The sequence below is a fragment of the Sorghum bicolor genome, chromosome 5, assembly GCF_000003195.3.
Source record: "Sorghum bicolor cultivar BTx623 chromosome 5, Sorghum_bicolor_NCBIv3, whole genome shotgun sequence".
In the NCBI taxonomy this organism is placed as follows: domain Eukaryota; kingdom Viridiplantae; phylum Streptophyta; class Magnoliopsida; order Poales; family Poaceae; genus Sorghum; species Sorghum bicolor.
Window position 1 is genome coordinate 34,379,367 of NC_012874.2, and position 21,680 is coordinate 34,401,046.

At 41.6% G+C, this 21,680-nt stretch overlaps 1 long non-coding RNA gene across 4 annotated transcripts; it reads left to right on the forward strand.

Moving 5' to 3' along the window:
* Positions 14,638-16,933, forward strand: LOC110435401. 4 transcript variants are annotated; one of them, XR_002453066.1, is made up of 4 exons: positions 14,638-14,770; positions 14,898-15,876; positions 15,957-16,554; positions 16,686-16,933. It is a non-coding gene; the product is annotated as an uncharacterized LOC110435401 (long non-coding RNA). The 4 variants fall into 4 exon arrangements; XR_002453065.1 differs by having other exon boundaries at positions 14,898-15,068; positions 15,428-16,554; XR_002453067.1 differs by having other exon boundaries at positions 14,898-15,068; positions 15,774-16,554.

The following is a 21,680-nucleotide window of genomic DNA, read 5'->3' on the forward strand; positions in this document are numbered from 1 at the left end:
AGAGGCATACGTATCCCTGATATGTGGCAACAAACCCTGGAAAGCCAAATCGGCTAGCTGCCGATCATCCAGAACCAGGCTATAGCATTTATTCTTGACCTCTCGTATCCTCTGCACAAATCCCTCAACCGACTCATCATTACGTTGTCTCAACTTGACCAAGTCGGTGATCTTCTTCACATGAACCCCCGAGAAGAAGTATTTGTGGAATTGCTTCTCTAGATCGGCCCAAGTAATTACTGAGTTGGGAGGTAACGATATGAACCAAGTAAAGGCCGATCCAGACAATGATGATGAAAATAGACGAACCCTCAATTCGTCCCTGTTACCAGCCTCTCCACATTGAATAATGAACCTGTTGACATGCTCCATGGTTGACGTGTCGTCCTGTCCGGAAAACTTTGTAAAATCCGGTACCTTGTACCGATGTGGAAGCGGGATCAAATCATACGCTGGAGGATACGGTGTCCGATAAGAATAAGTGTTGACTTTGGGTTTTATCCCAAATTGTTCCCTCATTACTTCAGCAATCTTATCGGCCCAATACGCATCGGCATCTTGCCGATGAGGCGGCTGCGGATCTGGCACTTGGTGGCGAACCTCCACGTGTCTGTTCGGGACGTGACCTGCATGGAACATTGTATTGGTCACCTGTCCTCCAATCTGCGGACTACCAAACTGTTGTCCCCCGATTGGCTGTCCTCCGAGTTGCTGTCCAAAATTTATTGGCTGGTTGGGAATCCCCTGTCCTTGGAACCCGGGATAGACCTGCCCTTGCTGGAACCCTGTAGTCTGATAACCCTGCTGGGGCGATTGTGGAAAGGCTTGTTGTCCAAGCCATCCATTATTAGCGTTCATCGGTATAGGTGCTGCCGATGATTGGTAATTGGGTACCGTCGTTGAATTAACATACCCCGACTGGGCCATAGGCCTCTCTTGCATCAGCATTGACTCTGCCGATGCGTTGGGCATCTGAAACATTGAATCTTGAGGATTCCCAGTGTGAGGCCTTGCAGTAGTAGTTGTGGTATACCGAGGACTCTGGTTCATCGGCGCATTGGGAGGTGCCGATGTCATAGGAGTTTTGCCCCTCATGTCGGTTATTTGTGATGTTCCTGGCGTCAACTCTGGAGGCATACCATAACCCCACCAGTTGGGAGGAAGAGTTAACCCTGACATTGCCGATGCCAACATATCTGTTGTCAGTTTATGCTGCCCAACTGAAATTTGTGGGTTGGTTGCCATCGGCATAGATAGTGCACCAGTAGTCCCCAATGTACTTGGAGGGACGGCAGACTGTGCACTTGCATTCGTCAAGGCAGCCGATGGAGCCGTGACCTCTGGTGCCGTTGGCTGATGATGGGAGGGCCCCACATAATTTGGCGGGATTTGTCCTTCCTTGAAAGTTCTTGCCACGGCGTTGAAAACCGTATTAGACAGTACACCAGCTTGGTTAATCAACGCTCGATTGATGGCATTATCAACCATATCTTGAAGCTTGCCAGGATTGGCATCAAAGGTGACCTGCCGTGGTGCCGGCAGTGCATCTTTCTGGACCACTTCGCCGCTCCTGTTTATGCTGAAAGACCTCAGGCATTGCTGCTTGAACTCTTCCATGGCTTGGGCAATAGCTTGCTTTTGCTCATCCTTGAGGTTGGCCTCCGTCACGGGGATGACGTTCTCTTGATCGAGGTCAGAGATCGACATGTTGATCTTGATCTTGAATCGGTCCCACCGGGCGTGCCAAAAGATGTGTTGATGCAAAACTGATCTGCAAACACAAAGGGCTAATACCCGATTCAAACGTTAAGGCGTGCCAGCCGATTTGACCTTGCTATCGGCAAAGGTGATAACTCGAATACTTTAGTCCTGACAACAGCGATGCGCCCGGATGTCACGGCTAAGAGGTACTCACGCGGAACTCGAGAACACGCCGAGCTTAAGTCGACGAATTCCTAAGAACTCATAATAAAAGGAAAAAAGTATGACGAAGTCGTCGAAAAGTAGATGCTGGAATATGAGTAAAAACGTGTGTTTGATTGATTTCTTGATTCTTTTTGATTACAAGGTCCTAGGGTTTATATTTATACCCTGCTCAAAGAGCTACGACCAGACACGATTAGAATTCGAATTCCAAATTACACGGAATCCGTATACAAAACAATGCAAATAACTAAGGAAGTAATAAAACTATCCTTCGTGACAAACCGAAACTCCTCCACATGACAACTGGTAGCTTCCGGACTCCTCCTTCGCGTCATCGGCAATCCCCTTGCCATAGTCATCGGCAGACCTTTTTATCCAGTCATCGGCACCATATTACTGCCTGTGGACTTAGTCACATTCAACCTCTCCCTCATCGGCAACCATCCTCATCAGCAACCTGCATCGTACTACCACCCTATCCTGCCATCTGGACACGTGCCCAAAAATGGTGTCAACAGATTGTTATCCCATGATATTAATGGGGTTGCTACCCCGAGTTACTATCCGAGGTTGCTACCTCGGTGATCTTAATAATAATAGTGATTATAATGATGACTAATAAGATTGCTAATTAACCTTCATCTAAATAAGGGTTGGGATGCTTTACCCATATTTAGTAATAGGTTGTTTTAATAATAGAGTTGTAATAAAAGTTTACCAACTTAAAAGCTCACCTGCAGTTAAACAGTGTCAGCTTTTCCTTTGATTAAGCCTTGCATGTCATTATACTTTCCGCCTGTACTTGTTGAGTTCGACATGAACTCACCCTTGCTATTTCCCCCACACCCCAGTGTGTAGTAAAGTGCTGCTCAGAAGAAGGACATAGATGCTATGGAGTTTTCTAGAGGCTTATCAGAAGTGCTTGGCGTACGGAGCCCCCAGTCAACCGTCCCTGAGAAGAATGGAGCCTGAGAAGTTTTAGCTACTGTTTCCGCGTACTCTGATGTTTGTAAGTGTTATTATAAATATGTTTTCCGCTATATATAACATTGTTTCTGATATTTCTATTCTTTGTTGTATGTGTGGACTTCCTGGGCACACATATGGCGAATCTGGTCTTATTTTAAAAGCCAGGGTGTGACAATGCATATGAATGCAATGCATATGTCTCCTGCCTGCACACCCAACAAGGTGTGGAGCTGCATCCCATGATGCGTACCGGTACAGTCATGACCATAGGTCAAGACATAACTTCCAATGCTAATGAATGATGCAATGCACTTGGCATGTTGTAATAAAATTAATAAGTCACCAATGATACTCCGACTTCAAATTCAGGTTTGTGGGCTAGCCACAAATAACAATATAAAATAATACCATCACCATAAATACTTAAATAAGACCACAATTTAACTAAGACTAAATAGACCAAAATCATAAATTTTAGATATGAGAGCGATGACATTCTTATGGACAATAAACTGTAGGTGATAAAAATAACAAGCCAAAACGGTAGCAAACCACCGCTACATTCACTTGCCTCTTTTATCGAAGGAGAACAAAAGCACTAGCGACGTTCCGAAGTGCTACCACCTGATCACAAATAATACTCAGTGCATACACCAACATACAAGCAAGATTAAGAACAAATACGCACTAAAGCGCCCCAAACCCGACATTCAAGCCTCTACCGTTTGCGCTACCGATCAAGACAGCAGCACCGACTCTTCTCTTTTTCATATACTTCAGAATACTCATCCAAAAATTACCACAATTTATCAAACCATGTAAAACTCTGTTATGTACAACTTTTGTATTGAAAGGTTTTGCATCAGAGGTCCGCAAGATGGTATAATTAACCATAGAACACAACTGAATATTTCTGACATTCAAAACAGAACATCAAACTTCAAAAATTTATAACTGGAGATATACTTATTCAAAAATTACAAACTTTACCAATCCAGAAATCTTAACAAAAATACTAAAACTTTTGTTAATAAATAAAGACCTAATTATTTCATTAACAGGGTAAAAAACTGCTTAGATCCAAAACTGTCTAGATTTTCGTCACTGGAAAACAGTCAGATTGAAAACTCGATATCTCACAAATTATAACAGCTATGACAGAGTTCTTGGCGTCCAAAGAAAGATATTGAAGTCCTCTACAACTTTATCCACAGGCCCAAAATTTATTAAAGCCTCTAAAACGCCCTAACATTACGATGAACAGGGACTGCTCAGTCTGACGAGAATTTCAGAACATGAACAAAATTGACTTCGAGAATTTCTCCACTGAACCCAATCCCAAATAAGCGATTTAATCCGCAAAACTTGATCAGATGAAGGGGAATAATATTTGCCTTCTCACCTAGGGAACCACAGCAAGCACGACGTAAAAACTCCCGGCGTCTACTCCTTCTTCTTCGCCTCTTCACCTTTCCATCATCTCCGATCCAACTCGCCACGATCCTTGCCGCCACAAAGGCCTTGTTATTCCGATCTACGCCAAACATACTAAGCCCTCATGGACAGCAAAGGGACATGGTGGATCAATGGGACAGCCAAGATACGTGGTAGAACCTAACCGTATTTTCCACGGGAGGAAGAACGACCACCACGGATGACCGACGACGGCGGCGGTGGCAAAACCCTAGGCCCTCTCCTCCTCTTCCCTCTTCTCCTTTCTCTCTTTCGTGAATTTTGTAGGTAGAATGGCGGCGGTTCGTGACCAGGTTGGGAGGAACAGGGAAAACACCGACTCGCGGTAGGAGAAGGGTCGGGTGTGGTACTGTACACCGCGGGTACTGTAGCGCCGGCTAGAGTATTTTTTTATTTTTTACCTTTTTTTCTTTATCTATTTATCCCTCAGGCATTACAATTACCTACCTCAACAAAATGATAAAAGCCAAAAAGGCTCAAGCATACATCTCCCTTACCATCCGAGGCCCGCGCAACTGTGCCTCAAAAGACCCCGATTCGCCTAAGGCCCAACCACCAGGTCTCGAGTGGGTTAAAACCGCTTTCAAAACTATACTCTAATTTTGTAGCTCCCTTAAGGCGTCGGTAGTACCTGCAGTTTGCGTCGGTAGTACTAGTTGTCTTATACTAGTAGTACCAACCCAAACTATTGGTGGTACTGAAAGGTCCTAATATGGCTAGAGGGGAGGTGAATAGCCTATTTGAAAATTCTACAAACTCACTAGAGCAAGAGGTTAGTAAATAACAAAGCGAAGCCTTTTACTCTAACTATAATGGGGTGTTTGCAAGCCACCTATTCAACAATTCTAGTTGCTATAACCACTAGGCACACAAGAACTAAATCTCTACATGTTACACTAGTGAGCTTAACTACACAAGGCAAGATTAGCAGCTAAACTAGTTACACTACTTTACGGTAAGTAAACCGAGAGGAAGAGATATTTATACCGTCGTTTAGGGGATGAACCAATCACCAATATATGAACAATAAAGCACTGGGAGAATGCCAATCAAACTCAATTGAGACACCGATTTTTCTCCCAAGGTTCACGTGCTTGCCGACACGCTACGTTCCCGTTGTGTCGACCAACACTTGGTGGTTCGGCGGCTAAGACGTGTAGCACGAACCTCGTCCTCACTAGGACACTACAAGAACCTATCCACAAGTGAGGTAGCTCAATGACACGAGCAATCCACTAAAGTTACCTTTTGGCTCTCCGCCAAGGAAGGTACAAAACCTCTCACAATCACTGGGTGATGGCCACGAACAATCACCAACTTGTGCCAATGCTCCTCCGCTGCTCCAAGCCGTCTAGTTGGTGGCAACCACCAAGAGTAACAAGAAAACCACAACCAAGTCGATCCCCAAGTGCCACTAGATGCAATCACTCAAGGAAATGCACTTGGAATCACTCCCAATCTCACAAAGATGGTTTATCCATGAAGGAGATGAGTGGGAGGTGTTTGGTTAGGCTCACAAGGATGTCAAGTATACTAGAATGCTAAGGGGGTAAGCCCTAAGCCGGCCAACAACTATTTATAAGCCCCTGAAACAAATAGAGTCGTTGGCTCTTTCACTGGATAGAAGTCGGGGGCACTAGACGCGTAGAAGGTTAGCCATCGGACGCTCAAACCCTACGTCCGGTGCTCAGAAGACAGCCACATGTCCCCTAATTGAATCTCACGCGTCGAACTCTAACGGTCACTTTCAAACCACCGGACGTGGTTAAGTGGGCACCAGACATGTCCGGTGCACACCAGACCTGTTGAAAGGTCCAAATGGCTAGAGGGGGGTGAATAGCCTATTTAAAAACTCTACAAACTTCACTAAGCAAGTGTGTTAGTAAAATAAATGGCAAAGCTATTCTAGCACTAGCACAACTAAGCTATGCAAGCCACCTACACAAGTCTAGCAAGAAAGCTAAACACTAAGTCAGAACAAGAAAGCACAACTAAAGGCTAGCAACACTCCTAAACAAGAAGACTATGCTAAACAAGCTAAACAACTAGCAATGTATGCAAGTAAGGAGTGGGGGAGTGATTGTTATGCCAATGTTGTAGAGTAGAGATATAACCAATCAATCACTCACTCACAATCACAAGAGAGAATCCTCGGCACGAGATGACACACAATTTTTTTTACCGATGTTCACTTGCTTCCCGACAAGCTAGTCCTCGTTGTGGTGATTCACCCATTTGATGGATCACGAGCTAATTGGCAATTCAAAGCCAAAACCTCAGCGGGTGCCGCACATCCACTTACAAGATGGGGATCCTCCAAGCCACGAGCAATCCACTAGAGTAGCCAATTGCGATCTCCCACGGGAAAGGCTCAAGAACCCCTCACAAATCACTTGGTGAGGCTCGAAACAATCTCCAATCACAAACTCAACACCTCCAGTGCTCCAAGCCGTCTAGGGCGTTGGGAAACACCCAAGAGTAACAAGAAATTCGTAGCAAACTCAAGGATCAAGTGCCACTAGATGCAACTCACTAAGCAATGCACTTGAATCTCACTCAATCTCACTAGGATTGACAATCAAGCAAGGAGATGAGTGGAGGGAGTGTTCTCTAGCTCAAATTATTTCTCAAGTAATCAAGAGTGCAAGAGAGAAACTCTAAAGCCGGCCACCTTCTATTTATAAGCCCCTCAAACAAAAGGAGTCATTGGCTCTATCATTGGGCAAAAGTCGGGGCCACTGGACGCATAGGAGGGAGCCACCGGACGCTGGAACCCTGCGTCCGGTGCACAGATGACAGCCATGTGTCACCCTTTTGAAACTCACATGTCAATCTCTATCGGTCACTTGCAAACCACCGGACGCGGTCAAGTGGGCACCGAACGCGTCCGGTGCACAACGGACCCGTACGTAGAGAGGGTGTATTTAACATGAGGTCACCGGACGCGAACCACCAAACGCTCTCCTACGTCTGATGCCTCAAGCACTTCTATAGTGAACCACTAGACTCGCTAACGTTACTGTGCGCGGGTCTGGTGTGTACTCCCCAGCAAGTGTCACTCACCGGACGCACAAAGCGTGTCCGGTGCAGCGTCCGATGTTGTGTCCGATGTCTCCAAGGACAACGTTTGGTCGCAACTTCTCCAAGTTTTCCACCGGTGCAATAGAAAATATACATTTCATTTTCTCAAAAGCGCCGAACCCCGCCTCGCAAGCTCGGTTGGAGGGAGGAAGGAACTCCACCTCCTTTGCAAATGTGCTTAACACCACCAAGTGACCACCACCATTGTGCATGTGTGTTAGCATTTCACAAAAATTTTCATCAAAGGAGTTAGGTTAGCACTTTACTAGATCCTAATGCATATGCTCAAGATATGGACCTAGTAGCATTTGATTCGAGAGATGACCATAATTTCCCCCCTTGATAGTCGGCTATCTATCCTAAATCTAGTCAAACACTTCTCTACTCAACTTAGACTGGCAAAAGCAAAACCCTATGTTTATACCTTGTTGACATTCGTTAAGTGCAATAAGAATAAGAAAAATTCCGCAAGCGCATAAAACATCATCGTAGCATTTTACCGGGAGTATTCCAGGTATCGTTATTTATATTTTACCACTGGGAAGCTAAGGTCAAAGAATCTGATAACTTACTATCATGCATCTACTAATTTAATAAACAAACTAGACTAAAGTAGGGGTAAATGATATATGATAGGTAATAATATAAAGGTGAGAATTCTATGATAAATGCATACATAGCCATAGCGGGAGGACAACGGGAGAGACCTGGGTTCCTGTATACTTCTCTATTACTTCAGTTCTATGATAACAAAGAATGAATAGATATAGAAATCACATATTAGCACTTTGGGACATCAGAAAACCAACCACAGAAAGAGATGAGAAGGGGGCTGGGAAGCTCTAACTACGGTCCTACAAACACCGATCCGAACGAGGTGGAATACGTCGACCGTTAGGCTGTCACTACCCTAGGGCTACCACAACAATCCGCAGGACTGGGTGCAACCTCAGGTAACCTCTAGTATAGACACCACGTCTACACTAACGATTACTAATCTAATTACCATGAATAACTAGAGCACTCGATGCGAACAGAGATCCTATGCCAAAATATAACAACTACACTACTCGATAATAATAAAAGCATAAAAGTAAATAGAGAAGATAAATATATTAAAGCATAAGTTTTACAATAAATATAAAGACATACCAAAACTCTGAAGACTTCTCTAGAACCAGAGTGCAGCTCCGCTCTCCCTAACTCCCGACTACAACTAATCTACTACATTGGAATGTCTAGCCCTAATTCTCTATAGAGGAAAGGTTATCCTTCGAGGGCACCTCTCAACTCTATAATGATATGTTCTCCTCCAGGGGCCAGGGGCCTTGCTTATATAGTCCTCCTCCTTTGTGTGTTTTTGGTTCAGCAGGCGATGTGGTACTAAACTTTCCACCATATCTCATTAAAATGCACATAGGCCTTAATGGACCAAAATCTGATTTGGGCCCAATTAATCCCGCAGCTCTTTTATATAGAGTCCTTCTGTTATTAATATCTCTTGATTCCGAACTCCAAATATAACAAATAATATATGCATTTCGATCAGCTCGACGAGATCTTTGCAATGATGTACTCCATTCTGTGATTGGTGCTTGTACCAGGGCGAGCGCCCTAGGATCAAGGGCGGGCGCCCTGGTCCCAGGCCCGTCTCGGCTCCGCTTCGGTCGAGTTGCTTCTAGAGTCTTCCTGATTATGGAAAATTACCGCACACATTAATTCTCTATGTAAACCCGGCGTGTGGGCCTTTCCTTCGTATTTCCTGATAACCCCCTGCAGAAATAGACAAACACCAAAACTCGTGGAAATCTGTCAGATGAAACCCTAAGTCTAGGTGTCGGTTGCATTTGGATCCTTTTTCATGATTAGTTGACAGTTAAATGTGAGCATTAAGGACCGTCAACAAGCTCCCCCAAGCTTAACCTTTGCTCGTCCCTAAGCAAAGATAGACTCAAGAGTTTCTACAGTGGTTTCATGCCTTAAAGGTACACATGCGTTCAAACAAAATCTCATCTCTGGGTTAGGGTAAACTGTTAAGATTTAAACTTACTCATTTTACCTTCCACCATGGGGCTTGCAACCGTCACTTATGTCTTGAGCAGTTAAAAGATAGAACGGTCTAGTCAAGTGCCATGTCTCTTGTTCTTCGATTAACTATAGCTCTGGAGTTTTTGCAGATTTTCAAATAAAACTCAGAGAATCCTTGTATGACTCTCTCTAGTCTCTCTTTTGTGGTATTTCTAGATCCTTACCAAGGCAGTAATGGTGTATGCCTTCTCTCAAAGCATGTGGTATTTTTGATATGAGGCATAGTGGTATTGCCTTCTTTCTCACCCTACTCTAATAAGGTTTTGATATCTGGAGCTCATAGGTGGGAGACAGCTAATACATACTTACAAGACACTTATTGCATAGTCAAACCATGGATCCAGAAGAACAAGTCAATAAGTCAAATCAAGATGTGCATGTGTGGCGAATGAATGGTGATAATGGTGAAAATAATGGTGAAAGTCTAATTCTACTTTTTCTCTTTTGAGGGGGTACATACCTTTCTTGCACTTTGAGGCTTTTGAGGGGAATGAGACGCTCTATATTTTATTTTTCTTTTCTCTCTGGTGGGTATCTTGTATCCCTAATTCTACTGTCGGACACTTGTCCATTTTTACCTCTCGTCTCACCTTTTCTTTTTCTTTTTTTTTCCGAGGTTTCGGGCACTTGCCCCTTTTTATTTCCCCGTATTCACTTTTTCTCAGAGCACTCACCCTCCTGGAATACTACAGCAAGTGGTAGTAACCAAAATATCTCGAGCATTTATTTCACGGGGAATAACAGGGATAGGATAATGTTTTTTTGCTATTCTCTCCTAGATAGGAGTAGAATAATTTTGGGTGAATCTGGATATGAAAATGAGTGGATGTATGTGGATGCGTACTTCTGGAGTAGAAGCAGCATGTATGAGTGAACGTGCAAGTCAATCTTGATTTTAACCGCATGACAAGCTCCTAAGGGTCTACACAGCTCGACCACACTCAATGCTCATAAGTAGTAAAAAGTAAATATATGGTTCATAGTCTAATAAGCTTGTATATATGGCTGTGGTAGGATTTTAAATTCTCATCATACAGAAACTCATCATGCAACATTTTAAAGATTTTCAAAGAAAAATTCTCTAGAATTCTAGCATCTCTTGAAACAGATAAACAGTAGCTCAACCTTCCCATATCATATCCGTTAATAACTTAGACTTTTGATCAGGTACTCTTCCCGCAAATTCAGGTTTAGAGCAAGCTTTAAATTATAACAGTTATGCCTAAACTTGAGAGAGAGCTCAAATTTGAAAACTAGGTACTTGGCAGAGCAACTATTCATCATATCCATGTAAGAGTTTATCATTGAAGTTCAGTTTGGTATAGACACTTTATTTATTTATTTAGCAAACTAAGGAAAGATATATATAAGCATAAAATGTTTAATTGGGTTTTTATGATTATGCATTTTTTTATTATTTGCGTAAAGTATAAATGTGAGTAGAAACACTTAGCTGGATAAATGGGGGTGCTCTCCCCAAGCTAGATTTTAACGTAATTTCTTCTCATATAGCTAGCAGGTGGCGTAGGTGTATTTGAATATTGGCAGCACCCTGATAGCGATTAGGATATCCTCCGTCTGCTAGTCTTCCTAGATCCTTAAATTCTGTGGAGCTCAAATAGACAACAAAGCTTCGTGGAACTGGTTAAGTGTTAGCATAAAATCTCTTAGCCTTTATCATGTTGAGCTTCCTCTAATAAATATTACTCTCTTTAGTAGGATCATAAATTTATTTTTATATTTTCATTTTTTACAGGACAAGAATATATTTATGTTATTTTTACGCCACCACAGTGAATGGGTTTTATGCCACGAGCATACTCACATGGGGCTTACTGTTTTTAACATTTTTATTTTCTTCTCAAGATAGCATGATTAACTAACAAGCTATTTAAGGAAAGTAAATGATTTAAGGAAAAAGGGAATGCAGAAAGGATAAATATGGATAACTACCGATTTTACCTTTCGGCGAGGGTTCAATGTTTTAAGTCTTCTGAACAAGATTTCTCACCGTGTTTATTCTTTAGGTGCGTCATTTGAGTTAGGTTTGGACCTTGACATCTGCACCTCTTGATACGGTGTCACCCATGTTTTTCGTTTGTCCAGCAGTTCGAAGTGCGGTGTTGGCAGCATCCTCCTCAGTGTGTTTGTGCTTGTAGATCGAGATCCTTCACTTGGTAGAGTCTGGGAGCTGGAAAACTCCTCCATGTTTTGCTCAAAGTGTATCCTACTCATAGAGACAAGGCAGAGATCAAGTGCATGGGCCTTGTTGGTGGAAAACATCAACAGAACCAAAAGTGTATTTGTTCTTCTCTAACCTTAAGCATAGTGAGTAAGACAAAGTTGATGGATGATAAGATCATGAGTGTAGCATTTAAAACATTTGTCAGATCAGATCACTCAACCTTATAGAAAGATAATCTATCTTTTTTTTCTTTACATGACTATCATTTTCCAAAGATCGGATGTGCAACATTTTAGCTCATATGGTTAAGAGTGTGGGATCAAGAAGGTAGTACCAGAAACAAAGATTAAAGGACTAAACATGCTGAATCAATTAGGTTGGTTAATTTGGAGTTATAAATCATTCATGTTTGTCTTTTTATCTATGTGCATGCCAGAATCAAGGAGAAGCTTATAACAGTGACAGTCACATACCTTAAGATGTTACCTTAATTGAAGAGTGATAGTACAATATCACCTTGTGGAAGCTTTTCTTTCTCAATGGTTGTGCATCTTGTTCGTGGCACTCTTCGTCTCGTTCCATGGATTATCTCTCGAGCTATGTCTTTCTTGTGCAAATTGTTAAACTTCATGTGTCTCCCTCTTTATCTCCATTCTTGTTGTTATTCTTCACTCTTTTACTTCAAGCCTGAATCGTGAAGATAACGGGATTGCTTCCCCCGAGCTGAATGTTGACATAGTCTTTAATCTTGAATCCGCACAACACAGATGTTCTTCAATATTCTTGAGCTTCAAAATGTCAGTGATGATTGCAGCGCTTCCAAGTTGATGAAGATATCGTGATCATTGGGGATTCTCTCTTTAAATCATGTTAAACTCAAATAGACAACAAAACTTGTGGCACCGATTAAACATTAGTAGTTGGCCACTTAAGCCTTAGTTGTCCAAGCTTTTTAGATTTTTCTTAATTCTTTTTCTAAGCAGAGTTTCAACAAGATCTATTTCTCAATATATATATTTTTTGGGTTTTAATCTTTCTATGAAGCAAAAAGAAAATGGAACAGGATGAATGCATGTTTATATATATATATATTGTGGGCTTTTACACACCACACAATTTATTCACATGGGGTTTTAGTATTTAAGATGCAATGAGTTATATAAAATATTTTTTATTATATTTTCTAATGCAATAATAATGCAAAAATATAAATATGTTATGGAGAAATAAATATGCTAAAAACAAATGCAGAAAAGATAAATACAATAAACCTACTAAAGCTAGTGATACATTAAATTAGCAGATATCAAGATCATTATCAAAATCTTCACACCAATTGCTTCCCCGGCAATGGCGCTAAAAATGCTTGTTGACATTCGTTAAGTGCAATAAGAATAAAAAAATTCCGCAAGCGCACAGAACATCATCGTAGCATTTTATCGGGAGTATTCCAGGTATCACTATTTATATTTTACCACTGGGAAGCTAAGGTCAAAGAATCTGATAACTTACTATCATGCATCTACTAATTTAATAAGCCAACTAGACTAAAGTAGGGGTAAATGATATATGATAGGTAATAATATAATGTTGAGAATTCTACGATAAATGCGTAGATAGCCATAGCGGAAGGACAACGGGAGAGACCTGGGTTCCTGTATACTTCTCTATTACATCAGTTCTATGATAACAAAGAATGAATAGATATGGCAATCACATATTAGCACTTTGGGACATCAGAACACCAACCACAGAAAGAAATGAGAAGGGGGCTGGGAGCTCTGACTACGGTCCTACAAACACTGATCCGAACGAGGTGGAATACGTCGACCGTTAGGGCTGTCACTACCCTAGACAACAATCCGCAGGACTGGGTGCAACCTCAGGTAACCTCTAGTATAGACACCACGTCTACACTAACGATTACTACTCTAATTACCATGAATAACTAGAGCACTCGATGCGGACGGAGATCCTATGCCAAAATATAACAACTACACTACTCGATAATAATAAAGGCACAAAAGTAAATAGAGAAGATAAATATATTAAAGCATAAGTCTTACAATAAATATAAAGACATACCAAAACTCTGAAGACTTCTCCAGAACCGGAGCGCAGCTCCGCTCTTCCTAACTCCCGACTAGAACTAATCTACTACATTGGAATGTCTAGCCCTAATTCTCTATAGAGGAAAGGTTATCTTTCGAGGGCACCTCTCAACTCTATAATGATATGTTCTCCTCTAGGGGCCAGGGGCCTTGCTTATATAGTTCTCCTCCTTTATGCGTTTTTGGTTCAGCAGACGATGTGGTACTAAACTTTCCACCATATCTCATTAAAATGCACATAGGCCTTAATGGACCAAAATCTGATTTGAGCCTAATTAATCCCACAGCTCTTTTATATGGAGTCCTTCTTTTGTTAATATCTCTTGATTTCGAAGTCCAAATATAGCAAATAATATATGCATTTCGATCAGCTCGACGAGATCTTTTGCAATGATGTACTCCATTCTGTGATTGGTGCTTGTACCATGGCGGGCGCCCTAGGATCAAGGGGGGGCGCCCTGGTCCCAGGCCCGTCTCACTACAACACTAACCCTCCTTCAGCAACGAATGAGGCCTTGTTTAGTTCCGAAAAATTTTGAAAAAATCGACACGGTAGCATTTTCGTTTGTATTTGACAAATATTGTCCAATCATAAACTAACTAGGCTTAAAAGATTCGTTTCGTCAATTTCAACCAAACTGTGCAATTAGTTTTTATTTTCGTCTATATTTAATACTTCATGCATGCGTCTAAAGATTCGATGTGACGGAAAATGTGAAAAATTTTGCAAAATTTTCTGGGAACTAAACAAGGCCCGAATAGCAACGAAAAATATATATGTTGCAGTTGCTTCATAATAATAATCCTCCCTACGCCCCACACCCCACCTCGGGTAGTCGCCCTATTCAATTGTGCGGAGTCCTGTAGTTCCACCGAACCTCCCAGGCAAAGAAGGGCGGCGGCAACCTCATCCCATATGCTGTCGATTTGGACTCTGGTATCCCCAATCCACTCCTGTCGTCCACGATCTCCCCTATCCCCGATCTAATCCTCTCGTCAATGACCTCTTATACGCTGTCCTTGCCCATCGACTAATCTCTAGGCAATGATCTCGATTGAATCAGGTAACGAGGAATTTGGCGATTGGTGGATCTGCAGGAGCTTCCAGCCATCACCGTGGACTCCTCAAATTCTACTGTGTCCGCTTCAGCTGGAGCCGCCAAGTAAATATGATGTACAGCTAGATCTGTAGAGGTCGTTTCCTGAGAACTCCAATCGACGGTGCCATCCTGGAGGTATTTTCTTCCCCATTTTCATTCTCAGATGTGGTTTTCATTAGTAATTGATTTGCATATTTCCCGGATTCCTAAATTACCTTTGATCCCCAAATTGGTTGCTGATCCACTAGTTTTATTTATTTGTCTTTGATCTATGATCTCTGTTCTTTAATAAAAAATAAAGAATAGGCCGCAGAAGCATGGTGGTCAGTGGTCATGCTCACGATGGCCTTTCTGGGGGTCTATATACTGTGTTACTGGCGTTTTGGATGTATTAGTGATTCAGAGGGGGCAACAAAAACTTTTAACCTGTTAATCTTAGAAGTCTATTGATTTTTTACTATTCTTCATTCATTAATCTCTTATTTCCCCTACAGGTGAGTGCTACTCCAGATCTCATGGCTTTTGTGTTGTGGACAGATCCTTTTTCTAACTCAGCAAGGTTGCACAAAAGCTTTTCCTAGATTGATGTTGCACTGTTGACAAAGATGAAGCGGTTACCTATATTTATATACGTCACCACTATTACTTTTTACAAACGTATATTATAGAATTTTATGTGAACTTCAATGTTTCAGTATTGTTTATCTTCGACATATGACAGATTATATGTGGCCCCCTGCTTACAACTCTTGATGAATAAACATCTACAGTCCTATTGTCTTGTACTGGATTTCCTTTTGTGCTATAATTGACATTAGTTTATGCTCTTTTCTCTTTCAGCAAGCAGTCATGGATATCATGTGCAAAGTCGCAGGTACAGATGTTCAGATATCATAAAACTATAGGAGATCAAGAGTTATATTTTTGAATCACTACATGGAAGGTACGACTCCCCTAGAGGACTCTGTTCTAGACATCTTGTGATAAGTGTGAGTTTTAGTTATCTTTTTGGAACTTGTGCAGACAAAGCTAAATCTTCTGAATTTCGTAATGTGATTATGTGATATCTATGTGCTGTTTGAAGAATAGATCTGATAAGGTAAGGATATCCCTTGTTCATGTATGGTTTGTTGTCTCTATTTTGGCATTATTTAATAAGGACCATCATTATCATATACACTTGAGGAAAATCTCTAGTTTAATATTGTTTCTAGCATGTTCTTTAGTTCGACGTACAAAATCTCTCAGGCTATCTAAAGATCTTCTGACTGTTTCTAGTGAAAAGCCACTCTAATGTATAGGAGATAAGCCAGTCCGATGTACAGTCTAGTTTAAATTGTTTCTAGCTTTTTCTTTAATTCCACGTAAGGCTATCTGAAAATCTTTTGACGTGTTTCTAATGACAGACCTATGTACAGGAGATAAGCTAGTCCGATGGAGAGGAGATGAACATATTAGGCATGAGTGCATGGAGACATGTGGACTGTAATTTTAATATACACATATTTATGTAGCAAGACGTCTGATGCATCCTTTTTTAGCTCAGCTTCTTTTATGTTAGGATGTGTAGATAAAGAGTATGAATGAAAACTTCAGTTCTAGAACACCTGCCCAGGAACAGGTATTGGCTCAGTTGTATTCCTTCTAAAAATTTATTGATTCATTGTATTTCTTCTAAATTTATAAATTCATAGGAAGATCACATATTTTCCTAAATATGTTCTTAATGAAGCACTCTACATTTTCACACAGGACAAATATGATGTGTTGGATGTTCAGATCAGATGCTTGAAGGATGAAGAACAAGATTCCCCTCAAGATTAGTTTCCTCAGGATTAGTTTTTTAGGAGTGGTGTTACAGTACTGTATAGTTATTTTTAGTATATGAATTTTTTTAGTTAGTGAATCATTAATTGTATACACTTACAGATTGGGTCATTTTATATCTATAGAATAAGCTACTAAATATCAGTTTTTAATATTATCTTGAGTTCCAAGGATATATTGTTTTGTGCTTGTGGCTAATGGATGTAAGATATCCAATTAATTTACCGAGCCTTTTATACTGAAAAAAGCAGCATATATACAATTGCAATAACAAATCCACGAAACATGCATTGTATTCTGCTAGCAACACATATATAGGTTGCTGTATATCCGCTGCTAGCTTTTGCAACACTTATATACTCCTCTTACCAACACATATGTATGTGTTGTAGTAACCCTTGCAACGCCACCTTAAGCAACGCATATAAGAAGCGTTGGTATAAATCCTACCAACACTTAATCGGGCTTATAGCAACGCATATATACATTGCTAAAGGGGTGTTCCTCATGTAGTGTCTCGGCTCCGCTTCGGTCGAGTTGCTTCTAGAGTCTTCCTGATTATGGAAAATTACCGCACACATTAATTCTCTATGTAAACCCGACGTGTGGGTCTTTCCTTCGTATTTTCTGAGACCCCCATGCAGAAATAGACAAACACCAAAACTCGTGAAAATCTGTTAGATGAAACCCTAAGTCTAGGTGTCGGTTGCATTTGGATCCTTTTTCATGATTAGTTGACAGTTAAATGTGAGCATTAAGGACCGTCAACATACCTTTGCCTTGATCACTTTACTCCGTGTCTATCACCATGATCTCCACTTCATGCTTCATCTCTTTGTGATCATGTGACCACCTTTCCATGCCACCTTGCACCTTCATCACATGTGTTGCTATGCCTAACTCAAATCACTTGGACACAAGGCATTAGTGACTTGGTGTCATTAATTACCAAAACCAAACTTGGGCTTTCAATTTCCCCCTTTTTGGTAATTGATGACAACCATCACAAAGATATGAAATGAAATCATAATGAACTTGAATTGCTTGTCCAAAGCATTTTGATCATGAAACAAGATTGGACAAACATTTCAATTTCGGTTTTGGTAGTACTAGCTCTCCCTACATATGTGCTTCCATGAGTTTGGTTGAAGCTTGCACATATGCATGGATTAGAATTTTGGGAGATTTATTACTACCAAAATGATGCTAAGATATATAGAATGGACCTTTGAAGCATGATACCAATCGGAGTTGCTAATATACCATCCTTAGCACCAATGTAGCTAGACATACATCAAAAACTCAATATGCCTCGTGAGATCACATTATATCTAGATACCACAAGTAAGTAATGCTCTATGCTAGAATTTAAAACATCATTCAAGTTCTATTTCTAGCAAGCACCAATCAAGCAAGAGTAGTGAATTTTAACTTGCAATGCAACACCTCATTATGTTAGTGCACATACAAATGCAACAAATGGTTCATGAGCTTGCTCCACCTACTTGTGTGCTTAAGTTTTAATTTATCCCTTTCCATTTTCAAAAGATTTTCTCTTCCCTTTAAGCACTTATCTTTTCTTCCCACTTAGGACTTATCTTTTCTCTTCCCTTTAAGCACTTATCTTTTCTCCCCACTAACTTATCTTTGTCTCTCCCCCTTTGTCATCAATGGCCACAAAGGTTCAAATTTTAGTGAGAATTAAGTCAATCCATGTGAGGGTCAAATTATGGTTCAATCTAGATCACTTGCCAAGAATATGTAATTTAGTTTGATCCAAGGACAAGCTTTTCACACCTCATGAAGTATAAGGGTTATCTTGACCATGTTGAATTACACATCATAAGCTCATATTCTAGATTCAACACTAGGCTTGCAAGCTCACAAACATGTCATATGCTACCACTAGATCAAACAACCATAGAAACAATAGTGGTACCATACATACATCAAATTCTTTTGATTTTCATGAATGAGCCTATTATCATGCAAACATGTCTATATGTTCTAATCCCTTAGCAAAGTATGAATGCTATGATAACCAACCTTACTTTGCTTTGTTGGAGGAGAGGCATGTCATATATAAATGTGGGAGTGCACTCATCTCAAGTTGGAGAAGTCAAGTATGTTCAATTCGTTTCTCAACTTACAAAATATCTTCTCATCAAGTGGCTTTGTGAAGATGTTGGCTAGTTGATCTTTGGTGCCAATGCTTTCAATGCTAATATCACCCTTTTGTTGATGGTCCCTTATGAAATGGTGCCTTATGCCAATGTGCTTGGTTCTTGAATGCTGAACTAGATTTTGTGTCATCTTAATTGCACTCTCATAGTCACATAGCAAAGGCACACTCTTGAATTCGATTCCAATGTCATTCAAGGTAGCTTTCATCCAAAGTAATTGTGCACAACAACTACCGAGCACTAATGTATTCGGCCTCAGTGGTAGATAGTGCAACACTATTTTGTTTTTTTTATGACCATGAAACAAGAGACCTTCCTAGCAATTGACAAGTGCCACTTGTGCTCATTCTATCAATCTTGCATCCACCATAGTCGGAGTCCGAATATCCAATCAAGTAAAAGTTAGACCCCTTGGGATACCATAATCCAACATCATGAGTGCCCTTGAGATACCTCAATATTCTTTTGGTTGCCTTCAAGTGACTCTCCCAAGGTGAAGCTTGGTATCTTGCACATTTGCACATATTGAACATCACATTTGGCCTTGATGCGGTGACATAGAGCAAACTTCCAATCATGGACCAATATAGCTTTTGATCTACCATGTTTCCACTTGCATCACTACCTAGTTGATCATTTGTGCCCATAGGTGTGCTCAGTGGCTTAGCTTCTTGCAACCCAAACTTCTTGGTCATGTCCATGATGTACTTTCCTTGACTTACAAAACTGTCATTCTTCATTTGCTTGATTTGAAGTCCAAGGAAGTAACTAAGCTCTCCAATCATGGACATCTCAAACTCTTTTACCATCATTTTTCTAAATTCTTCACATGCTTGCCGGCACACTACGTCCCTGTTGTGTCGACCAACACTTGGTGGTTCGGCAGCTAAGAGGTGTAGCATAAACTTCGTCTCACTAGGACATCGTAAGAACCTACCCACAAGTGAGGTAGCTCAATGACATGAGCAATCCACTAGAGTTACCTTTTGGCTCTCCACTGGGGAAGGTAAAAAGCCCCTCACAATCACTGGGAGATGGCCACGAACAATCACCAACTTGTGCCAATGCTCCTCTGCTGCTCCAATCCGTCTAGTTGGTGGCAACCACCAAGTCGATCCCTAAGTGCCACTAGATGCAATCACTCAAGGAAATGCACTTAGAATCACTCCCAATCTCATAAAGATGGTTAATCTATGAAGGAGATGAGTGGGAGGTGTTTGGTTAGGCTCACAAGGATGTCAAGTATACTAGAATGCCAAGGGGGTAAGCCCCAAGCCAGCCAATAACTATTTATAAGCCCCTCAAACAAATAGAGCCATTGGCTCTTTCACTGGACAGAAGTCAGGGGCACTGGACGCTCAGAATGTTAGCCAGTGGACGCTCGAACCCTACCTTCGGTGCTCAGAAGACAGCCACGTGTCCCCTAATTGAATTTCGCATGTCGAACTCTAACGGTCACTTTCAAACCACCGGACGTGGTTAAGTGGGCACTGGACCCGTACGTAGAGAGGGTGTTTTTCGCATGGGGTTAGAGGACATACTCTTGCGTCCAATGCTCTTTGTTAGATTACAGTAGCATGCTGTGGGGGTATAAACCCCTATACCCTTACGGCTAGACTTGGGCCAGGAGATTTGGCTCATTACGAGATAGCTCAAGGCTTGATCCAACTGCTCGGAGTTTCACGCAAGGAAACAAGACATGGAGATCAAGCAGGATTCTAGTCAGTTAGAATAGGGATTGATATCGTATTATCTATGGCAATTGTAACCGACTAGGATTAGATTCTAAATCTGTAACCCTGCCCTCTAGACTATATAAGGAGAGGCAAGGGACCCCCCTTAGGGTAACACAATTCAACACATCTTAGATCAATACAATCAGACGCAGGACGTAGGTATTACACCACACGGTGGCCAAACCTAGATAAAATCCTTTACTGTGTCTTGCGTCACCATCAAGTTCGTAGCTTGCGCACCTGTCTGCCGATAAACTACTATCGTGGGTATACCCCAAGGTAGACTGTCGACTAGCTTTTGTCGATAGTGGTGCGCCAGGTAGGGGGTGTGCGTACAACTCTCCAGACGAACAAGATGGTCATCATCCCTGCTTCCGCTGCTGTGGCTGAAGGCCTCACGTTCACCATCGGCTAGATCACCTGGATGACTCACGCCGGTGGCCTCATGACCACGACTTTAGAAGAAAACCAGATCCGATTTGGAGCGGCAAAGGTGGTGGTCCCGACCACATTGACTACGACCACCTCTGCTCTGACAATGTTGTCGTCCACGCCGACAACTCGTCCTCTGCTTCCCCGCTACAAGGGGAAACAAGTCGACAACTCCGACCTGCTCGAGGCCATTGATCACGCCAATCACAAGCTCTCTGAGGCTTCTAATTTGGTAAATTCAATCTCAAGCCAGATCACGTGGATGGCGCCACCTGATTGTCGAGAATCCGCTCGGCCAACTCGTGTCACTACACACGAACGGCTGGGGAAGTCTTTCGTGATCATGGCCACCCCCGAAGGACGGATTGTTCGGTTTAAGGCAACCCCTCCGAACGGGGGCTTTCCTCACGGCCTGAGTAATGCGGCCGACTAGGTTTCATGCTATACTCAGTAGCTATTCAAGGCAATAGATCTGTCACTAGGACAACCCATGTGACCAGCATGTCACTTCATCAACATGGTCTCTGTCCATACTCTACTGGAGGACAATACCACCAGCATGAATTCAA